The sequence below is a fragment of the Triturus cristatus genome, chromosome 9 (assembly GCF_964204655.1).
Source record: "Triturus cristatus chromosome 9, aTriCri1.1, whole genome shotgun sequence".
NCBI lineage: Eukaryota > Metazoa > Chordata > Amphibia > Caudata > Salamandridae > Triturus > Triturus cristatus.
In genome coordinates, this window is record NC_140592.1 from 862,568,028 (window position 1) to 862,586,249 (window position 18,222).

The 18,222-nt window shown below is 49.5% G+C and overlaps 1 protein-coding gene across 1 annotated transcript in view; it reads right to left on the bottom strand.

The window, feature by feature from the left end:
- DYNC1H1 (dynein cytoplasmic 1 heavy chain 1) overlaps positions 1 to 18,222 on the bottom strand; it is a 1,397,843-nt gene that overhangs the window by 1,093,945 nt on the left and 285,676 nt on the right. The window lies entirely within an intron of this gene.

Genomic DNA, 18,222 nt, shown 5'->3' on the forward strand with positions numbered 1-18,222 from the left:
GTTGTGATTTTTAGCCAATATTTTGCCATTTTAAAAGTTGACACTTAGAAGAAATTTCATACAAAAACAGTCAATGAATCCCTAAGGGAGAAAATTCAAGTTACAGGTATAGTATGTTCTCGTTACTTTTGTAATCCAGTACTGGGCTCCTAGGCTCAGTACTGGGACCTCCATCTAAAACAGGTAAGCAATTACGTTTTCACAGTTGGTACGATTGTTAAAGAATATTTGTAGTTTGCAAAAATCGACAGAAGAAATGTCACAGAAAAACAGTCAATGATTTCCTATGGAAGAAAATTGGGTTAGTGGTAACTACGGTTGTGAGTACTTTTCAGGGTCAGTGCTGGGCACCAAGATCTAGCACTAGGATCTCTCCTAATATCAGGTGAGTATTTTCGTTTTCATTACTCGGTTGATTTTAGGTGAATATTTTAAGTTTTAGAAACTCCACACTTTGAAGAAATTTCTGAAGAAACCAGTCAATGTTACCCTATGGAGGAAAGGGATATGCTACTTACCAGAATACATCTGTTCTTGGCATGTCGACCTGCAGATCTACACACTGTGCATAGATCGCCATCTGGTGTTGGGCCCGGATGCTTACACTTGTTTTTGTCTTGGAAAGTCTTTGGAAGTCACGAGGTATGCGACTCCTCCTTTGGATCATAGTGCGCATGGACTTCGGCTCCATCCTCAGATTGCTTTTCGCCAGAAGGCAAATGATGGAGCTCAGTAAGAAACAGGAAAGAAGCCCATGTGTGGTGTATCTAAGTAAGATAATACTGGAACAGATATAGGTCGCCGGGGAGGCGGGTGGGCGTTTGTAGATCTGCAGCTCGACATGCCAAGAACAGATGCATCCTGGTAAGTATCCTATTCCGTTCGAGGCATATGAGCTTCAGATTACACACTGTGCATAGATTGTAAAGCAGTATCCACCCCTAGCGGCGACGACCAGTATCTGTTGCAGTAGTTTGAAATAGTGTTTTGAGTACAGCCTGGCCCACACTAGCCTATATAGTTTGCACATCAACACAGTAGTGTTTAGTGAATGTGTGTGGTGTAGACCATGTAGCTACTCTGCAGATATCATCTAAAGGAATGTCTCCTAAAAATACCATTGAAGCCCTATCTTTCGTGTAGAGTGGGCTTTAGGAGAAACAGATAATGTATGTTTTGCTTTATGGTAACAAATCTGTATGCATTTGACAATCCACCTGGCTATCCCAGATTTTGATATGGGGTTGCCTTTGTGTGGTGGTGAGAAAGACACAAATAATTGTTTGGTCTTACGAAAGGGTTTTGTTCTCTCTATGTAGTATAGTAGTGCTCTTTTGACATCTAATGTGTGAAGAGCTCTTTCTGCAACTGTTTGTGGCTGCAAAAAGAATACAGGCAGCTCTACAGATTGATTGAGGTGGAAGGGAGGAATTTAGGATTGGTCCGGAGAACAACTTTATTAAGATGCGTCTGGAGAAAGGGTTCTTGAATGGTTAGTGCTTGTAGCTCACTAACTTCGTAGAGAAGTAATGGCTACAAGGAAAGCAGTTTTCCATGTTAAGAATTGTAGCTTACATTTATGTAGAGGTTCAAATGGAGGCCCCATTAGCCTTGTGAGAACGATGTTTAAATTCCACACAGGGAACGGTGGCACTCTGGGGGGAATTATTCTTTTGAGTCCTTCCATAAAGGCCTTTATGGCAGTTTGAGAAAGTGGCTCTGTATATACTGTTGCTTAATAGGTACAGGGTGTACAGAGTCCACAGTCCCCAAGGGTTTGACAGAGGCTAAAGTTAGATATAACCTTACTGTCTAAAGTGGTAGCTTGGTCGAGCAGTAAGGCAGTATCAGAGGACAGTGTAAAGCATTTGTTGTACACACTCAGTCAGCAAATGGTCTCACACACTCAATAACTGAACTCTAGGCCAATGGTTTATATATAAAAAATATATGCTTGTTTTATTTTAGAACCAACAATTGGATTTAAAATATACTTTCTCAGAATGAGATGTCTCATATAAATACTTTTGCAATATGCAATTGACTATTGTAAACAGTTACAAGTGCTTGCAATAGGCAACTCTATTTTAAACACAACAATGCATTGAGCTCAATGGAAATTTCAAGTTATTTGCAACAGAATTACTTTTAGGATTATTTTTGGAATTCCAGGACTGGATCCTAGATTCAGTCCTGGGTCAGTACTTAGAATCAAGTGATGAAAGTCGACTTAATTACTGTGATGATTTTTAAACAATATTTAGCCATTTTAAAAGTTGACACTTAGAAAATATTTCAAAGAAAACAGTCAATGATTCCCTATGGAGGAAAATTCAAGTTGCAGGTACAGTATGTTCTCGTTACTTTTGTAATCCAGTACTGGGTGCCTAGACTCAGTACTGGGACCTTTATCCAAAACAGGTAAGTAATTACGTTTTCAGCTATTATACGATTTTTTAAGAATATTTAAAGATTGCAGAAATTGACACTTAAAAGAAATTTCACAGAAAAACAGTCAATGATTTCCTATGGAAGAAAATTGGGTTACTGGTAAGTACAGTTGTAAGTATTTTTCAGAGTCAGTGCTGGGCACCAAGATCCAGCACTGGGAGCTCACCTAAGAGCAGGTGAGTATTTTCGTTTTCGTTACTCGACTGATTTTTGGTGAACATTTTAAGATTTGAAAAGTCCACACTTAGAAGAAATTTCAGGAAAAAGCCAGTCAATGTTACCCTATGAAGAAAGGAATATGCTACTTACCAGTATGCATCTGTTCTTGGCATGTAGAGCTGCAGATCTATACACTGTGCATAGCTCGCCATCTGGTGTTGGGCCCGGATGTTTGCAGTTTGTTTTTCCTCTTGGAAAGTCTTTGGAAGTCACGAGTTCGGTGACTCCTCCTCTGGTTGGTATTGCGCATGGGCTTCGGCTCCATCCTCAGATTGTTTTTCGCCAGTAGGGAAAGATGGAGCGTAGTAGTAACAGTAAAGAAACCCATGTGTATTGTATCTAAATAATATAAGACTGGAACGGATACAGGTAGCCGGGTGGGCGTGTATAGATCTGCAGCTCTACATGCCAAGAACAGATGCATACTGGTAAGTAGCATATTCCGTTCGAGGCATATGAGCTGCAGATTATACACTGTGCATAGATTATATAGCAGTACCCAACCCTAGCGGCGACCACCGGCATCCGTTGCAGTTGTTTGAAACAGTGTTTTTAGTACAGCTTGGCCCACACTAGCTTGTTGCTTGGTTTGCACATCTACACAGTAATGTTTCGTGAAGGTGTGCGGTGTTGACCATGTCGCTGCTTTGCAGATGTCATCTAGTGGTATGTTCCCTAGGAAAGCCATAGAAGCCCCTATCTTCCTTGTAGAGTGGGCTTTAGAGGGGAACAGATAGCGTTCGTTTTGCTTTGTGGTAGCAAATCTGTATGCATTTTACAATCCACCTAGCTATCCCTGATTTAGAAATAGGGTTGCCTTTGTGTGGTGGGGAGAAGGAGACAAATAGCTGTTTGGTTTTCCTGAAAGGTTGTGTCCTTTGGATGTAGTAAAGTAAAGCCCTTTTAACATCCAGTGTGTGTAATGCCCTTTCTGCAACTGTTTGGGGTTGCGAGAAAAAGACGGGTAATTCTACCGACTGGTTTAGATGGAATGGAGAAATGACTGGGTAGAAATTTGGGGTTGGTGCGGAGTACAACCTTGTTCTGATGCATCTGTAGAAACGGTTCCTGTATAGTGAGTGCTTGTATTTCACTAACCGTTCTGAGGGAAGTGATGGCCACTAGAAAAGCTGTTTTCCATGTGAGAAATTGCAGCTCACATTTATGTAATGGTTCGAAAGTGGGTCCCATTAACCGTGTGAGGACTATATTCAAGTTCCAGACAGGTGAGGGTGGTACTCTGGGTGGAATTACTCTTTTGAGGCCTTCCATAAAGGCTTTGATGGCAGGCACTTTGAAAAGTGAGAGGTGCTGCCTGTTCTGTAAATAAGCAGCAATTGCAGCGAGGTGTAACCGAATGGAAGTATATGCTAGGTTACACCTTTGTAAATGGAGTAAATGACATATAATGTGCTGTATGGATACATTTAAAGGATTGTGTTGTGTTGTTGTGGCAGTAAACAACAAATCTTTTCCACTTTGCTGCATAGCACGCTCTAGTAGTAGGGCGTCTAGCTTCCCTGATAATGTTCATGCAATCAGGGGGAAGGTTTAGGTATCCGAATTCTAGGACCTCAGGAGCCAGATCGCAAGGTTGAGCTGAGCTGGGTCCGGGTGCCTGATCTCTCCATGGTTCTGGGTTAGGAGGCATGGTGAGAGGTGTAGCTTTTGGTGTGGTACTACTGAGAGTTCCAGCAGTGTGGTGTACCACGGTTGTCTGGCCCATGTTGGAGCTACTAGGATCAGAATTAGGGAATTCTGTTGTAGCTTTCGCATCACTAGTGGAATTAGTGGGAGAGGTGGAAAAGCGTATGCAAATTTGTTTGACCAGTTCATCCATATCGCATTGCCTTTGGACAATGGGTGTGGATATCTGGCGGCGAAGCTTGGGCATTTTTTGTTTTCGTGGGTGGCGAATAGGTCTATGTGTGGATGCCCCCACTTCTGAAAGAACGGGTGAAGAACTTGTGGGTGAAGTTCCCACTTGTGGATCTGCTGTGTCTGTCTGCTGAGCAGATCTGCCACGGTGTTTTGGACTCCTGGGACGTGTTGGGCTAGGAGAAAAATCTTTTGTGGAATTGCCCATCTCCATATGCTCTGTGCTAACAGAGAGCTGTGGAGAGTGTGTGCCCCCCTGTTTTTGAATGTAGTACATGGCAGTCATGTTGTCTGTGCGAATGAGGACTGCCTTGCCTGAAACCTGCGTCTGGAAGGATTTTAGGGCGAGGAAGATCGCCAGTAACTCCAGATGGTTGATGTGGAGTAACTTCTGTTGTGGCGTCCATGTGCCTTGTGCTGTGAGATGTAACAGATGAGCTCCCCAGCCGGAGAGCGATGCGTCTGTTAGTATTATTTGTGGAACCGGGTCCAGGAACGGTCGACCTTTGGAAAGGTTTGTGGTGTTCCACCACTGCAGAGAGCGATGGGTGCGACCGTCTACCAACACCAGATCTGTCAGTTGTCCCTGGGCCTGGTTCCACTGGCGCGCTAAGCACTCTTGGAGTGGACGCATTTGGAGTCTTGCGTGGGGCACTATAAAGATGCAAGAGGCCATCATCCCTATGACCTGCATAAACACTCTTGCTGAGAGAGAGTGTTGACATAGGAATTTTTGACGCAGAGCCTGTATTTTTGCAATCCTGGCAGGATTGGGATAGGCTATGGCTTTTGAGGTGTCTATGGTGGCTCCGAGATATTGTTTTGTGTGTGATGGTACCAGGTGGGATTTTTCATGGTTCACAGTGAAACCTAGCTGGTGAAGTAGTTGGACCGTAGCGGCGGTATGGTGCACACACTGTTGGTAGGACGCGGCTTTTATGTGCCAATCGTCCAGATACGGGAAGACGTGAATGTGCTGTCTTCTGAGGTGTGCAGCCACTACTGCCAGGCACTTGGTGAAAACCCTTGGTGCTGTTGTTACCCCGAACGGGAGCACCTTGAACTGGTAGTGTTGTCCATCCACCACAAATCTGAGGTACTTTCTGTGAGACTGGTGTACTGGGATGTGAAAGTATGAGTCTTTCAAATCCAGAGTGGTGAGAAAATCGTTCTGGGAGAGGAGTGGAAGAACCTTTTGAAGGGTTACCATGTGAAAATGGTCTGGGTGTTTAGAGGTCTGAGATCTAGGATAGGTCGTAGAGTCTCGTCTGTCTTTGGAATCAGAAAGTACAGGGAGTAGACCCCTAAATTTTGTTGATTTATGGGGACCTGCTCTATTGCTCCTTTTTGCGGGAGAGAGATCCCCTCTTGTGTTAGTAGCGCAGTATGTTCTGAGACATAGGGCGGTGCCTGGGTGGAATGTTTGGGGGGGGGTAGATGTTAATTCTAGGCAATACCCTGACTGAATAATTTGTGTCACCCATTTGTCTGAGGTGATTGTCTCCCAGACGTCAAGGAAATGTTGTATTCTGCCTCCGACCGGAGTGGAATGGTCTGGAGGGAGCGGGGGAAAGTCATTGGGCAGGAGGTGTGGCAGAGCGGGCGGTATTTGTTTTGCCTCTGCCCTTATTATTATTGCCTCTGTATCCGCCTCTTTGATAACCCTTTGTGAAGGTAGATTGAGGAGGGGATTTATAGGACGAGGATGCGCTATCCGAGGAGTAGCCTCTGCCCGTGCCCCGAAAGGAAGAGCGGCGAAAGGAGCGCCTGGGAGTATGTGACTGCAGGGCTCCCATGGATTTCGCCGTGTCTGTATCTTTTTTCATCTTTGAGGGCTTCGTCTACTTTGGGGCCAAATAGATGATCTTGGTCGAATGGGTGGTTTAATATAGAGGCTTGTACCTCCGGTTTAAAACCTGAAACTCTGAGCCAGGCATGGCGACGGAGAAGGACACTGGTGTTTATGGCCCTGGAGGCTGTATCTGCTGCATCTAGGGCACAGCGTATCAAGGTATTAGTTATTGTTTTTCCCTCTTGAATCAGTTCATAAGCCCTAGTCTTATACTTTTCAGGGAGATGGTGCAGGATGGTCTCTAGCTCATCATAATGCGCCCTGTCGTATCGGGCCAACAGAGCTAGCGTGTTGGCGATACGCCATATATTGGCAGCTTGTGACGCAGTGCGCTTCCCTGACGAGTCTAGGAGCTTGGACTCTGTCAGGTGGGGGTGCTTCGCCTGACGCCTGAGAATTTGAGCGCTTCCTAGCTGTAGATACCACTAGGGAATCCAATGGTGCAGGGCCTTTAATGTAAGAAGGGTCTGTGGGGGCGGCTTTGTATTTCTTCTCTATACGAGGGTTTAGGACCCTGGCCCTAACTGGGTCTTTAAAAACCTCAGGGGCATGTTTAATTACACCCTTTAACATAGGTAGAATGGCAGTAGACCTATGTGTATCGTCAAAGGTGTCTAGGAGAAAATCCTCCTCCACTGGGTCAGTATGTAACTCCACCCCGTGGTAGTGTGCCGCCCGTTGTAACAAATGGTGAAAACCCAAGGAATCTTCAGGTGGGGATGGCCTAGATGGGTAAAGGTCATCCTGTGGGACATCCGGGATGGCCGGATTGTTGTAATCATGCCATGGGTCTGGAGATCCAGTAGGGGTGGGGTCTTGTGGCACATCTGCTGGATCATAATAAGGGTCTCCCAAATCGTCTGGGACAGGAGACAATGGGGGAACGATGAGGTGGAGGAGGTGGGGAAGGCACCCTGAAAGGAGGGGTAGCAATGTCCTTTCTCTTTGGAGGTGGAGGTGGAGCTGGTTTGTCCAAGTGTCTCTTTTTTGAAGACAATGTCAAGTGTCCAGTTTTCGGATCCTTGGTGAGTGTTTTTTGCAGAGGATCCGGTGTGAAAACTTCCTGCGACACTGGTTGTTCGGTCGGCGCCGAAGGTTTCGGGGCCGACGGCTTTTTAGGCTTATCAAAGCCGTGCTTCTTTGAAACCTCCGATTTTTTGGTCGGTGCCAAAGAAGGCCTTGGCACGGGAGTGTCGGTGCCGAGGGCCTTGTGAGATTTGGTCAGCGCCGGAGGAGCAGGTTTCGACACCGCAGACTTCGGTGCCGGGTTCGGTGTGGAGGTGGAGACCGATTTTTTCTTCGGTGCCGAAGGGGGTTTCTCGGCACCGGTGGTCGGCTGGCTCGAGCCCGAGCTGCCGGAAGGCTTAATAGGCTTCTTCACCGGGCCCGAAGGTGGGGTGTGAGAAGCAGTGTCCTTGGTCTTGCCTAGGCCCTGAGGCGAAGGTGTGATCGAAGCCTTTTTCGGTATCGGCGTGTGCGTGGGAGGGGGTATTGTACTCACGACCCGCTGCGCTGGGGTGATGTCCTCCACATCTGAGTCGTCGGCCTCGGAAGCGCTGACGAGGTAGTCGTCCTCCTGTTCGACGTCCTGCTGTCCCGGAGCTTCGACGTCGTCCCCGAAGATGTCGACTGGAGCGGAGGTCGAGGAGTGCGCCATGTTGCGTCTAGCCCGTCGATCTCGAATGGTCTTTGAGCGAAAAGACTTGCAGGCAGGACAGTCCCGGGCCTCGTGTTCAGGGAAGAGGCAGAGGTTGCACACCTCATGAAGATCGGTGTGGGGAACCTTGGACCCACATCGACGGCACTTCTTGAAGGGAGTTCTTTCCATCAGCCGAGACCGGAGCCGGAATAGGCCTGAAGGCCGCCGTAGACTACCGGAATCGAAGAAGTGCCGAAGAGAAGATGAGTAAGATGATTTATTGTCTGAAGAAGCTCGATGAGCGAGGATTTTGCGTCGACTGTTGAACTGGGAAGTTCAGAACCGGAGCGCGAAGTATTACATCCGAGCCCGATGGCGGAAAAAAACAATCTGAGGATGGAGCCGAAGCCCATGCGCAATACCAACCAGAGGAGGAGTCACCGAACTCGTGACTTCCAAAGACTTTCCAAGAGGAAAAACAAACTGCAAACATCCGGGCCCAACACCAGATGGCGAGCTATGCACAGTGTATAATCTGCAGCTCATATGCCTCGAACATAGAGTTATCTGTTTAAAGGTAAGTACTTGACTGGCAGAGTTGAGGTTCTGGGCATAGACTCCAGGGTCCCCCAGGGTCAGGTAGGTACAGTTGGTTCACCCTCAGCGACTCTAGGGCGGCCGGGTGCAGAGAGAGTTGGGCCCAATGTTATCCTATGAGGGATAGGGAGGCCTTGGTTGGTGGCTGCTGACAAGCAAGCCACGCGGCTGTGGGAGCTGGGCTCCTGGTCACTTACTCAGGGCAAGTGGGGAAGTAGGTAGGTGTAGAGGTTGCACTGCCAGGGCCACTCAGGCGGCTGGGTGCAGGGTGCTTTTGAGCCTTTGGGTGCTCAATTGATTTCAATGGTAAATCTCCGGTTTAAAAAAAGACTGCAAGCTCGGGGACGAGGATTCTTCAGGTGCCACCACCACTTCGAGAGGTAAGTTGGGTAGTTGGAGGATAGGTAGGTACCCTGGGATTGGGCACAGGGGGCTGCGGGGCGCCGCGTGCAGGGGTGCCTTTTGGTGTCGGGAAATCTTAACCTCTGTTGATCGAGGTGGGGGGGGCACCTAGTTCTGAGGCTGCAGGCTTCTTTGGGAGTGTTGAGGGAGGTCCTTGGGTGCCGGACTCGGGGTCACAGTCGCCGTGGGGTCGTCCTCGTGGTCTTTGTTCACTCCGGCACTGGCCAGGCTTGGCTGGTGCAGAGTATGCTGGGTTCGCGGTTCCGGGCTGCTGCCAGGGATTAGAGGTAGGTTTTGAGTAGAGCCTCTACTCATGGGAGTCCCAGGGGCTTAGAGCCAAAAGGTAGCCAGGTCCTCCGGGGTTTGTGAGGTTGCTGGCCACAAGAGATGCCAAGTTGGAGCAGGAGCAGGTTTGAGGGTCGACAGGCTGGTAGGGCTGGGGCCAAAGCAGTTGGTGTCTTCCTCTTCTTAGCAGCTGCAGGGCAGGTCTTCTTTCTTCTTGCTCTTCTTTGTATTTTGGAATCTGGAATCTTGGGAAGGAAGGTTCAGGGTGCCCCTAAATACCAGATTTAGGGGCGTTACAGGTAGGTGAAGGGCAGGGACCAATGGGTCCCTGTCCTGGGGTGGGTACACCCCCTATCCTGCCTCTCTCCTGTGGGAGGGGGGCAGTAGCCTAGTCCCGATAGGGTAGGGCTTCCCATCTTCAAGATGGCGAGAGCCCGGAGATGTGCTTCACCTCGCCTCCCCCACCCGAGGGGTGGGGTTGGCAGGCTGGCACATACCCTTTTCTTATTTGGGGTTTCCGGGCAAAGCTTCCCGCCAGAGTGGGGGGTTGCAGTGGCCTGGGGAAGCTCACAGAGGCGGCATACCTTTGAAGCTTCCTCCTGGGGGAGGAGATTTAGCACCTTGCCCAGGATGTGCATTGTTGCAGGCCCAGGAGAGCAGGGGCTCTCTCACCCAGGGGTCCAGCAACATGTCTGCTATGTGGCAGCCTTGGCAGCCTCAGAGCAGACGTGGATTGTAGGTTAGGTTTAAGGGGGCATCTCTTAGATGCCCTCTGGGGTGCTTGGTACATTAAATCCCACAATTGCATCAGTGTGGGTTTAATGTGCTGAGAAGTTTGATACCAAACTTCTCAGTCTTCAGTGTTGCCATTATGGTGCTCTGGAGTTCGTGTTTGACGAGCTCTCAGCACCATGTACTCTTAAATGGCAGCACTGCACTTAGTGCTCAGCAATGGGCCTGGGTACTGTAGGGGCACAGGGCTCCTGCTCCTGTGCCCACACCATTGGCATAAGGCACCCAGCTAGAGGGGTGGCTGATGTATGCCATGGCAGTGTAGGTGATGGGCATGGCACACAGGGATGTGTGTCATGTCGACTTTGTTTTGTCTTGCACCCAGACACTCAGCCTGCAAAGGCAGTGTGTGTGTAAGGGTACAGGGCCTTTAAGGGTGGCACAATGAGTGCTCCAGCCCTTAGAGGCCTTCCCTGGTCACAAGGCCCTGGGTACCTGGGGCACCATTTACTAGGGGCTGACATGTGGCCAGGGTTTGACAATTTGGGTTTTTGTGTGTTTTAGGGAAGGAACATAGGCCCTGGGCACCTGATTGGCAGGAGTCCAGGGCACACTCAGTCAAAGTACATTCAGCAATTCAGCAAAACGTGGGGGCATACCATGCAAGAAAGATGGTACTTTCTCACAGGCAGGTACTCTGAAAAGGGAGAGGTGTTGTCTATTTTGTAGATATGCTGCTATGGCAGCCAGATGCAATCTGATGGAGGTATAGGCTAGGTTGCATCTTTGGAGGTGTAGTAAGTAGCCTATGATGTGTTGGATAGACGCATCTAGGGGATTAGTGTTGTTATGGAAGTATACCACAAATCTTTTCCATTTGGCTGCATAGCATGCTCTAGTGGTAGGCAGTCTAGCTTCTTTGATGACGTTCATACAGTCAGGAGTAAGGATAAGGTAACCTAATTCTAGGATTTCAGGACCCAGATCGCTAGGTTGAGCTGAGCTGGGTCTGGGTGTTGGATCTCTCCAAGGTTCTGGGTTAAGAGAGGTGTAGTTTTTGGTACGGAACTACTGAGAGTTCCAGCAGTGTGGTGTACCATGGCTGTCTGGCCCAAGTTGGAGCAACTAGGATGAGCGTTAATGAGTGCTGCTGTAGTTTGAGCACCACTAGTGGAACGAGTGGGAGAGGCGGAAAAGCGTACGCAAATCTGCCTGACCACTTCATCCATATCGCATTGCCTTTGGACAATGAGTGAGGATACCTGGCCGCGAAGTTCCCACTCGTGGATTTGTTCTGTTTGACGACTCAATAGGTCGGCTATTGTGTTTTGGACTCCCGGGACATGTTGGGCTAGGAGAAAAATGTTCTGAGGTATAGCCCACCTTCATATGCTCTGTGCAAGTTGCGAGAGCTGCAGAGAGTGTGTCCCGCCTTGTTTCTGGATGTAATACATGGATGTCATGTTGTCGGTGCGGACTAAGACAGTATTGCCTGATATAGGTTTTTTAAATGCTTTTAGGGCTAGGAAGATGGCTAGTAACTCCAAATGGTTGATGTGGAGTAGTTTTTGTTGCGGTGTCCATCTGCCTTGCATGTTGTGGTGTAGTAGGTGAGCTCCCGAGCCGGAGAGCGATGCGTCCGCTGTCATGACTATTTGAGTAACTGGCTCAAGGAACGGTCGCCCTTTGGAAAGGTTCTTGGTGTTCCACCACTACAGAGAGCGATGGGTACGATCATCTACCAACACCAGATCTGTTAGCTGACCTTGAGCCTGGTTCCATTGGCGTGCTAAGCACTCTTGGAGAGGACGCATCTGGAGTCTTGCATGAGGTACTATGAATATGCAAGAGGCCATCATCCCTAGGAGTTGCATGAACACTCGAGCTGGTAGAGTGTTGCGGTTGGAATCGGGTGAGAAGTGCTTGGATTCTTGCTAACCTGGCGGGACTGGGATAGGCGAGTGCTCTTGAGGTGTCGATTGTGGCACAGAGGTATTGTTGCATGTGGGACGGTTGGAGCTGGGACTTCGCTTGATTTATTGTGAATCCCAGGTTTTGAAGTTGTTGAATAGTGGCATGAGTTTGTTGTACACACTGATTGTACGATTTGGCTTTTATGAGCAAGTCGTCTAGGTATGGGAAGACATGTATGTTTTGTCTTCTTAGATGTGCTGCCACTACTGCTAGACACTTGGTGAACACTCTTGGTGCTGTGGTCACTCCGAATGGGAGCACCTTGAATTGATAGTGGTGACCGTCGAATCTTAGATATTTTCTGTGAGCGCTGTGAATAGGAATGTGGAAATAGGCGTCCTTGAGGTCTAGAGTAGCAAGGACGTCACCCTGGGAAAGCAGTGGGAGGACCTGCTGAAGTGTGACCATGTGGAAATGGTCTGAATGTATGTATACGTTTAGTGGTCTGAGGTCTAAAATAGACCTTAGAGATCCGTCCTTTTTTGGTATGAGGAAATAGAGGGAGTAGACTCCCTTGTTTTGTTGGTGCAGGGGAACTGGTTCTATAGCACTCTTGTAGGAGGGAGATTATCTCCTGCTTTAAAAGTGACAGATGTTCTTGTGACATTGGACAGTGTTTGGGTGGGATGTTTGGGGAGGTAGATGTTAGTTCGAGACAGCCTGATTGAATTAATTCGTGGACCCACCTGTCTGAAGTGATGTTTATCCAGGCAGGGAGAAACTGGTGGAGTCTTCCCCCGACTGGAGTGGAATAGTCGGGGGGGAGTGGAGGGAAGTCATGGGGTAGGTGTGGAGGCAGAGCAGGAGTTGTTATTTTTGCCTCTGCCTTTGCTGTTATTCCCCCTGTAACCACCCCGTTGGTAACCTCTAGCAAAGGTGGATTGTGCGGGAGCTTTGTAAGAGGTGGAATGGATATCCGAGGAGTAGCCTCGATGGGTGCTTCTGAAGGATGAGCGACGAAAGGATCTTCTGGGAGCTTGCGATTGCAAGGCTCCCATAGATTTGGCAGTGTCTGTATCCTTTTTCATTTTTGCGAGGGATACGTCTACGTTGGGCCCAAATAAGTGTTGCACATCAAAAGGTTGATTGAGTGTAGAACTCTGGACTTCTGGTTTAAAACCGGATATCCGTAACCAGGCATGCCTGCGCAAAAGGACACTGGTGTTGATTGTCCTTGAGGCGGTGTCTGCTGCATCTAGGGCACGGCGAACGGAGGTATTGGTGATGTTCTTACCATCATGGATTAGATCACTGGCCCCGTTTTTGTATTTGTCAGGGAGGTGCTGTATTATGGACTCAAGTCCGTCATAATGTGCCCTGTCATATCTGGCTTGGGTGTTAGCAATGCGCCAAATATTCGCTGCCTGTGACGCTGTGCGTTTGCCAGAGGCGTCTAGGAGTTTGGATTCCTTGTCTAGTGGTGGTGCGTCACCTGACGTTTGGGAATTTGCCCTCTTCCTGGCGTTAAGAGACTACTAGTGAGTCCAGTGGTGCGGGGCCCTTAATGTATACTGGGGCAGCTTTATATTTCTTCTCTATTCTTGGGTTAATCACCCGAGCCCTGACTGGGTCTTTAAATATTTCTGTTGCGTGCTTAATGATCCCTTTAAGCATGGGCAGTGTTGCTGTGGACCTTTGTGTGGTGTCAAAGGTATCCATAAGGAAATCCTCCTCTACTGGTTCTATATGCAAGGCCACCCTGTGGTATTGGGCAGCTCGTTCTGGGACACTATAATCTCTCTTCTTTGGGAGTGGACCAGGCGCAGGCATTTGTAGTGGTCTTTTTTTGATACTGAGCATTAAATGACCAGTCTTAGGATCCTTCATTAGAGTCTGTTGTGTTGGATCTGGTCGAAACAGTTCATCTGCGGGGGACAGAGCCGTCAGTGCCGAGGGCTTCGGTGCCGTGTGTTTTTTGGGCGTCGCCTCGGTAGCGGTTTTAGGCTTGGAACCATGTGGTTTTGAAGTGTCTTTGGGACTTGGAATCGGGTGCTGTTTTTTCGGTTCCGAGGTTTTCGGTTTGGAAGTATCAAGGCATTTGGGTGGGCGGCTTTTAGTCGGCTCCGAGGCTCCTGTCAGTGCCGAAGAGCTGAAGCTGACCTTCGACGCAGAGTGCTTCGATGTGGGAGCAGCGGTCGGCGTGGATCATGTCGAAGACGCCTTTTTCTTCGGTGCCGAAGTTGGGTTGTCGGTACCGAGGGTAGGCTGACTCGAGCCTGAGTCACATAAAAGCTTTGCAGGCTTCTTTACCGTGCCTGAAGGCGGGGCATGGGAAGCAGTGTCTCGGCGTGCACCTGGGCCCGAAGGTGGAGGTAGTACCGATGCCTTTTTTGACAGTGTGGAGGGGGTGGGTGGGTCGGGGTCGACGTCTGTACTCACGGCACTTTGAGCTGGAGTGATGTCTTCGACGTCTGAATCGTCTGCTTCGGAGGTGCTGATGATGGGCTCCTCGACCCTGCTCCGGAACATAGACACCCTCTTGAAAGAGGTCGTCGGGGGATCGAAGATGACGAGCACGCAATTGTTCTTCGAGCTTGTCGGTCCCGGATGGTCTTTTTGGAGCGGAAGGAGGCACAAGCTGGACAGTCCCTGGCCTCGTGCTCCGTTGAGAGGCAGAGGTTGCACACCTCATGTAGGTCGGTGTGGGGAAACTTCGACCCACATCGAGGACACTTTTTAAATGGAATTCTTCCCATGAGCCGGAGATGAGGCCCTGGTAGGCCCGAAGGCCTTCGTCGACGACTGGAATCGAAGACTTCGACTGGAAGGGCGCAACAATACAGCAGAGATGGGAAGGATTGCGTGTCGAAGAGAAACCGTTAACGGTTCTGAGCTGGAACGCGAGGAAACATCCGAGCCCGATGGCAGAAAAAAACAATCTGAGGATGGAGCCGAAGCCCATGAGCACAATGATTCAAAAGAGTCATATACCTCGTGACTTCCAAAGACTTTCCAAGACAAAAACAAGTGCAAACATCCAGGCCCAACACCAGATGGCGATCTATGCACAGTGTGTAATCTGCAGCTCATATGCCTCGAACATTGGGTTATCAGCCTTTGGGTAAGTACTCGACTGGCAGAGTTAAAGTTCTGGGCACAGACTCAGGGGTCTTCCAGGGTCAGGTAAGTACTGTTGTTACACCCACAGGGGCAGCCGGGTGCAGATGTTATCCTATGGGAGGTAGGGGGGCCTTGGTTGGTGCTCCTGGTCACTTGCTCAGGGCAAATGGGGAATTGGGTAGGAGTAGATGTTACACTGCCAGGGCCACTCGGGCGGCTGGGTGCAGGGTGTTTTTGAGTCTTCGGGCACTCAATGGATTTCAATGGGAAAGCTCCAGGCTCAATAAAGGCTGCAAGCTCGGGGACGAAGATTCTTCAGGTGCCACCACCCCTTCGAGAGGTAAGTTGGGTAGTTGGAAGATAGGTAGGTACCCAGGAGTTCGGCACAGGGGGCCGCAGGGCGCCGGGTGCAGTGGTGCCTTTTGATGTCTGGAAATCTTACCCTCTGTTGATCGCAGTTGGGGGGGTACCTGGTTCTGAGGCGGCGTCAGGAATGTCGAGGTTGGTCCTTGGGTGCCGGATTCGGGGTCACAGTCGCTGGGGGGGGGGGGTTAAGGGGGGTGGACGTCCCATGGGTCTTGGTTCACTCCGGCTTGGCGGGTAAAGAGTGTGCAGGGTTCGCGGTTCCGGGCTGAGTGTTTGGGTGCAATACAAAAACAAAGTCGACATGACACATCCCTGTGTGCCATGCCCATCACCTACACTGCCATGGCATACATCAGTCACCCCTCTAGCTGGGTGCCTTATGCCAATGGTGTATGCACAGGAGCAGGAGCCCTGAGCCCCTACAGTACCCAGGTCCATTCCTGAGCACTGTAAGTGCAGTGCTGCCATTTAAGAGTACATCGTGCTGAGAGCTCGTCAAACACGAGCTCCACAACATCATACTGGCAACACTAAAGACTGAGAAGTTTGGTATCAAACTTCTCAGCAAATTAAACCCACACTGATGCCAGTGTGGGATTTAATGTACCAAGCACCCCAGAGGGCATCTTAGAGGTGCCCCCTTAAACCTAACCTACAATCCACGTCTGCTCTGAGGCTGCCTAGGCTGCCACCCAGCAGACATGTTGCTGGACCCCTGGGTAGGAGAGCCCCTGCTCTCCTGGGCCTGCAACAATGCACATCCTGGGCGAGGTGCTAAATCTCCTCCCCCAGGATGGACAGGGGGAAGCTTCAAAGGCATGCCGCCTCTGTGAGCTTCATCAGGCCACTGCAACCCCCCACTCTGGCGGGAAGCTTTGTCCGGAAACCCCAAATAAGGACAGGGGATGTGCCAGCCTGCCAACCCCACCCCTCAGGTGGGGGAGGCGAGGTGAAGCACATCTCCGGGCTCTCGCCATCTTGAAGATGGGGAGCCCTACCTTATCAGGACTAGGCTACTGCCCCCCTCCCACAGGAGAGAGGCAGGATAGGGGGTGTACCCACCCCAGGACAGGGACCCATTGGTCCCTGCCCTTCACCTACCTGTAACGCCCCTAAATCTGGTATTTAGGGGCACCCTGAACCTTCCTTCTCCAGATTCCAGATTCAAAAACTACAAGGAAGAGCAAGAAGAAAGAAGACCTGCCCTGCAGCTGCTAAAAAGAGGAAGACACCAACTGCTTTGGCCCCAGCCCTACCGGCCTGTCGACCCTCGAACCTGCTCCTGCTCCAACCCGGCATCTCTTGTGGCCAGCAACCTCACCAACCCCAGAGGACCTGGCTACCTTTTGGCTCTAAGCCCCTGGGACTCCCATGAGTAGAGGCTCTACTCAAAACCTACCTCTAATCCCTGGCAGCAGCCAGGAACCGCGAACCCAGCACACTCTGCACCAGCCAAGCCTGGCCAGTGCCGGAGTGAACAAAGACCACGAGGACAACCCCACGGCGACTGTGACCCAGAGTCCGGCACCCAAGGACCTCCCTCGACACTCCGGAAGAAGCCTGCAGCCTCAGAACAAGGTGCCCCCCTACCGCGATTAACAGAGGGTAAGATTTCCCGACACCAAAAGGCACCCCTGCACGCGGCAACCCGCGGCCCCCTGTGCCCAATCCCGGGGTACCTACCTATCCTACAACTACCCAACTTACCTCTCGAAGTGGTGGTGGCACCTAAAGAGTCCTCGTCCCCGAGCTTGCAGTCTTTTTCTAAACCGGAGATTTCCCATTGAAATCAATTGAGCGCCCTAAGGCTCAAAAGCACCCTGCACCCAGCCGCCCGAGTAGCCCTGGCAGTGAAAACTCTACACCTACCTACTTCCCCACTTGCCCTGAGTAAGTGACCAGGAGCCCAGCTCCCACAGCCGCGTGGCTTGCCAGTCAGCAGCCATTAACCAAGGCCCCCCCTATCCCTCGTAGGATAACATTGGGCCTAACTCTCTCTGCACCCAGCCGCCCTAAAGTCGCTAAGGGTGAACCAACTGTACCTACCTGACCCTGGGGGACCCCTGAGTCTATGCCCAGAACCTCAACTCTGCCAGTCGAGTACTTACCCTTAAACCCATAACTCTATTTTCCCCAGGAGGTAACATTGACTGGCTTTTTCCTGAAATTTCTTCTAAGTGTGGACTTTTCAAATTTTAAAATATTCACCAAAAACCAGCCGAGTAACGAAAACGAAATTACTCACCTGCTCTTAGGTGAGCTCCCAGTGCTGGATCTTGGTGCTCAGCACTGACTCTGAAAAATACTTACAACTGTACTTACCCGTAACCCAATTTTCTTCCATAGGAAATCATTGACTGTTTTTCTCTGAAATATCTTCTAAGTGTCGATTTCTGCAATCGTTAAATATTCTTCAAAAATAATATAATCTCAAAAAAACGTAATTACTTACCTGTTTTGGATAAAGGTCCCAGTACTGAGTCTAGGCACCCAGTACTGGATTACAAAAGTAACGAGAACATACTGTACCTGCAACTTGAATTTTCTTCCATAGGGAATCATTGACTGTTTTCTTTGAAATATTTTCTAAGTGTCAACTTTTAAAATAGCTAAATATTGTTTAAAAATCATCACAGTAATTAAGTCGACTTTCATCACTTGATTCGGAGTACTGACCCAGGACTGAATCTAGGATCCAGTCCTGGAATTCCAAAAGTAATCTAAAAAGTAATCTGTTGCAAATAACTTGAATTTTCCATTGAGCTCA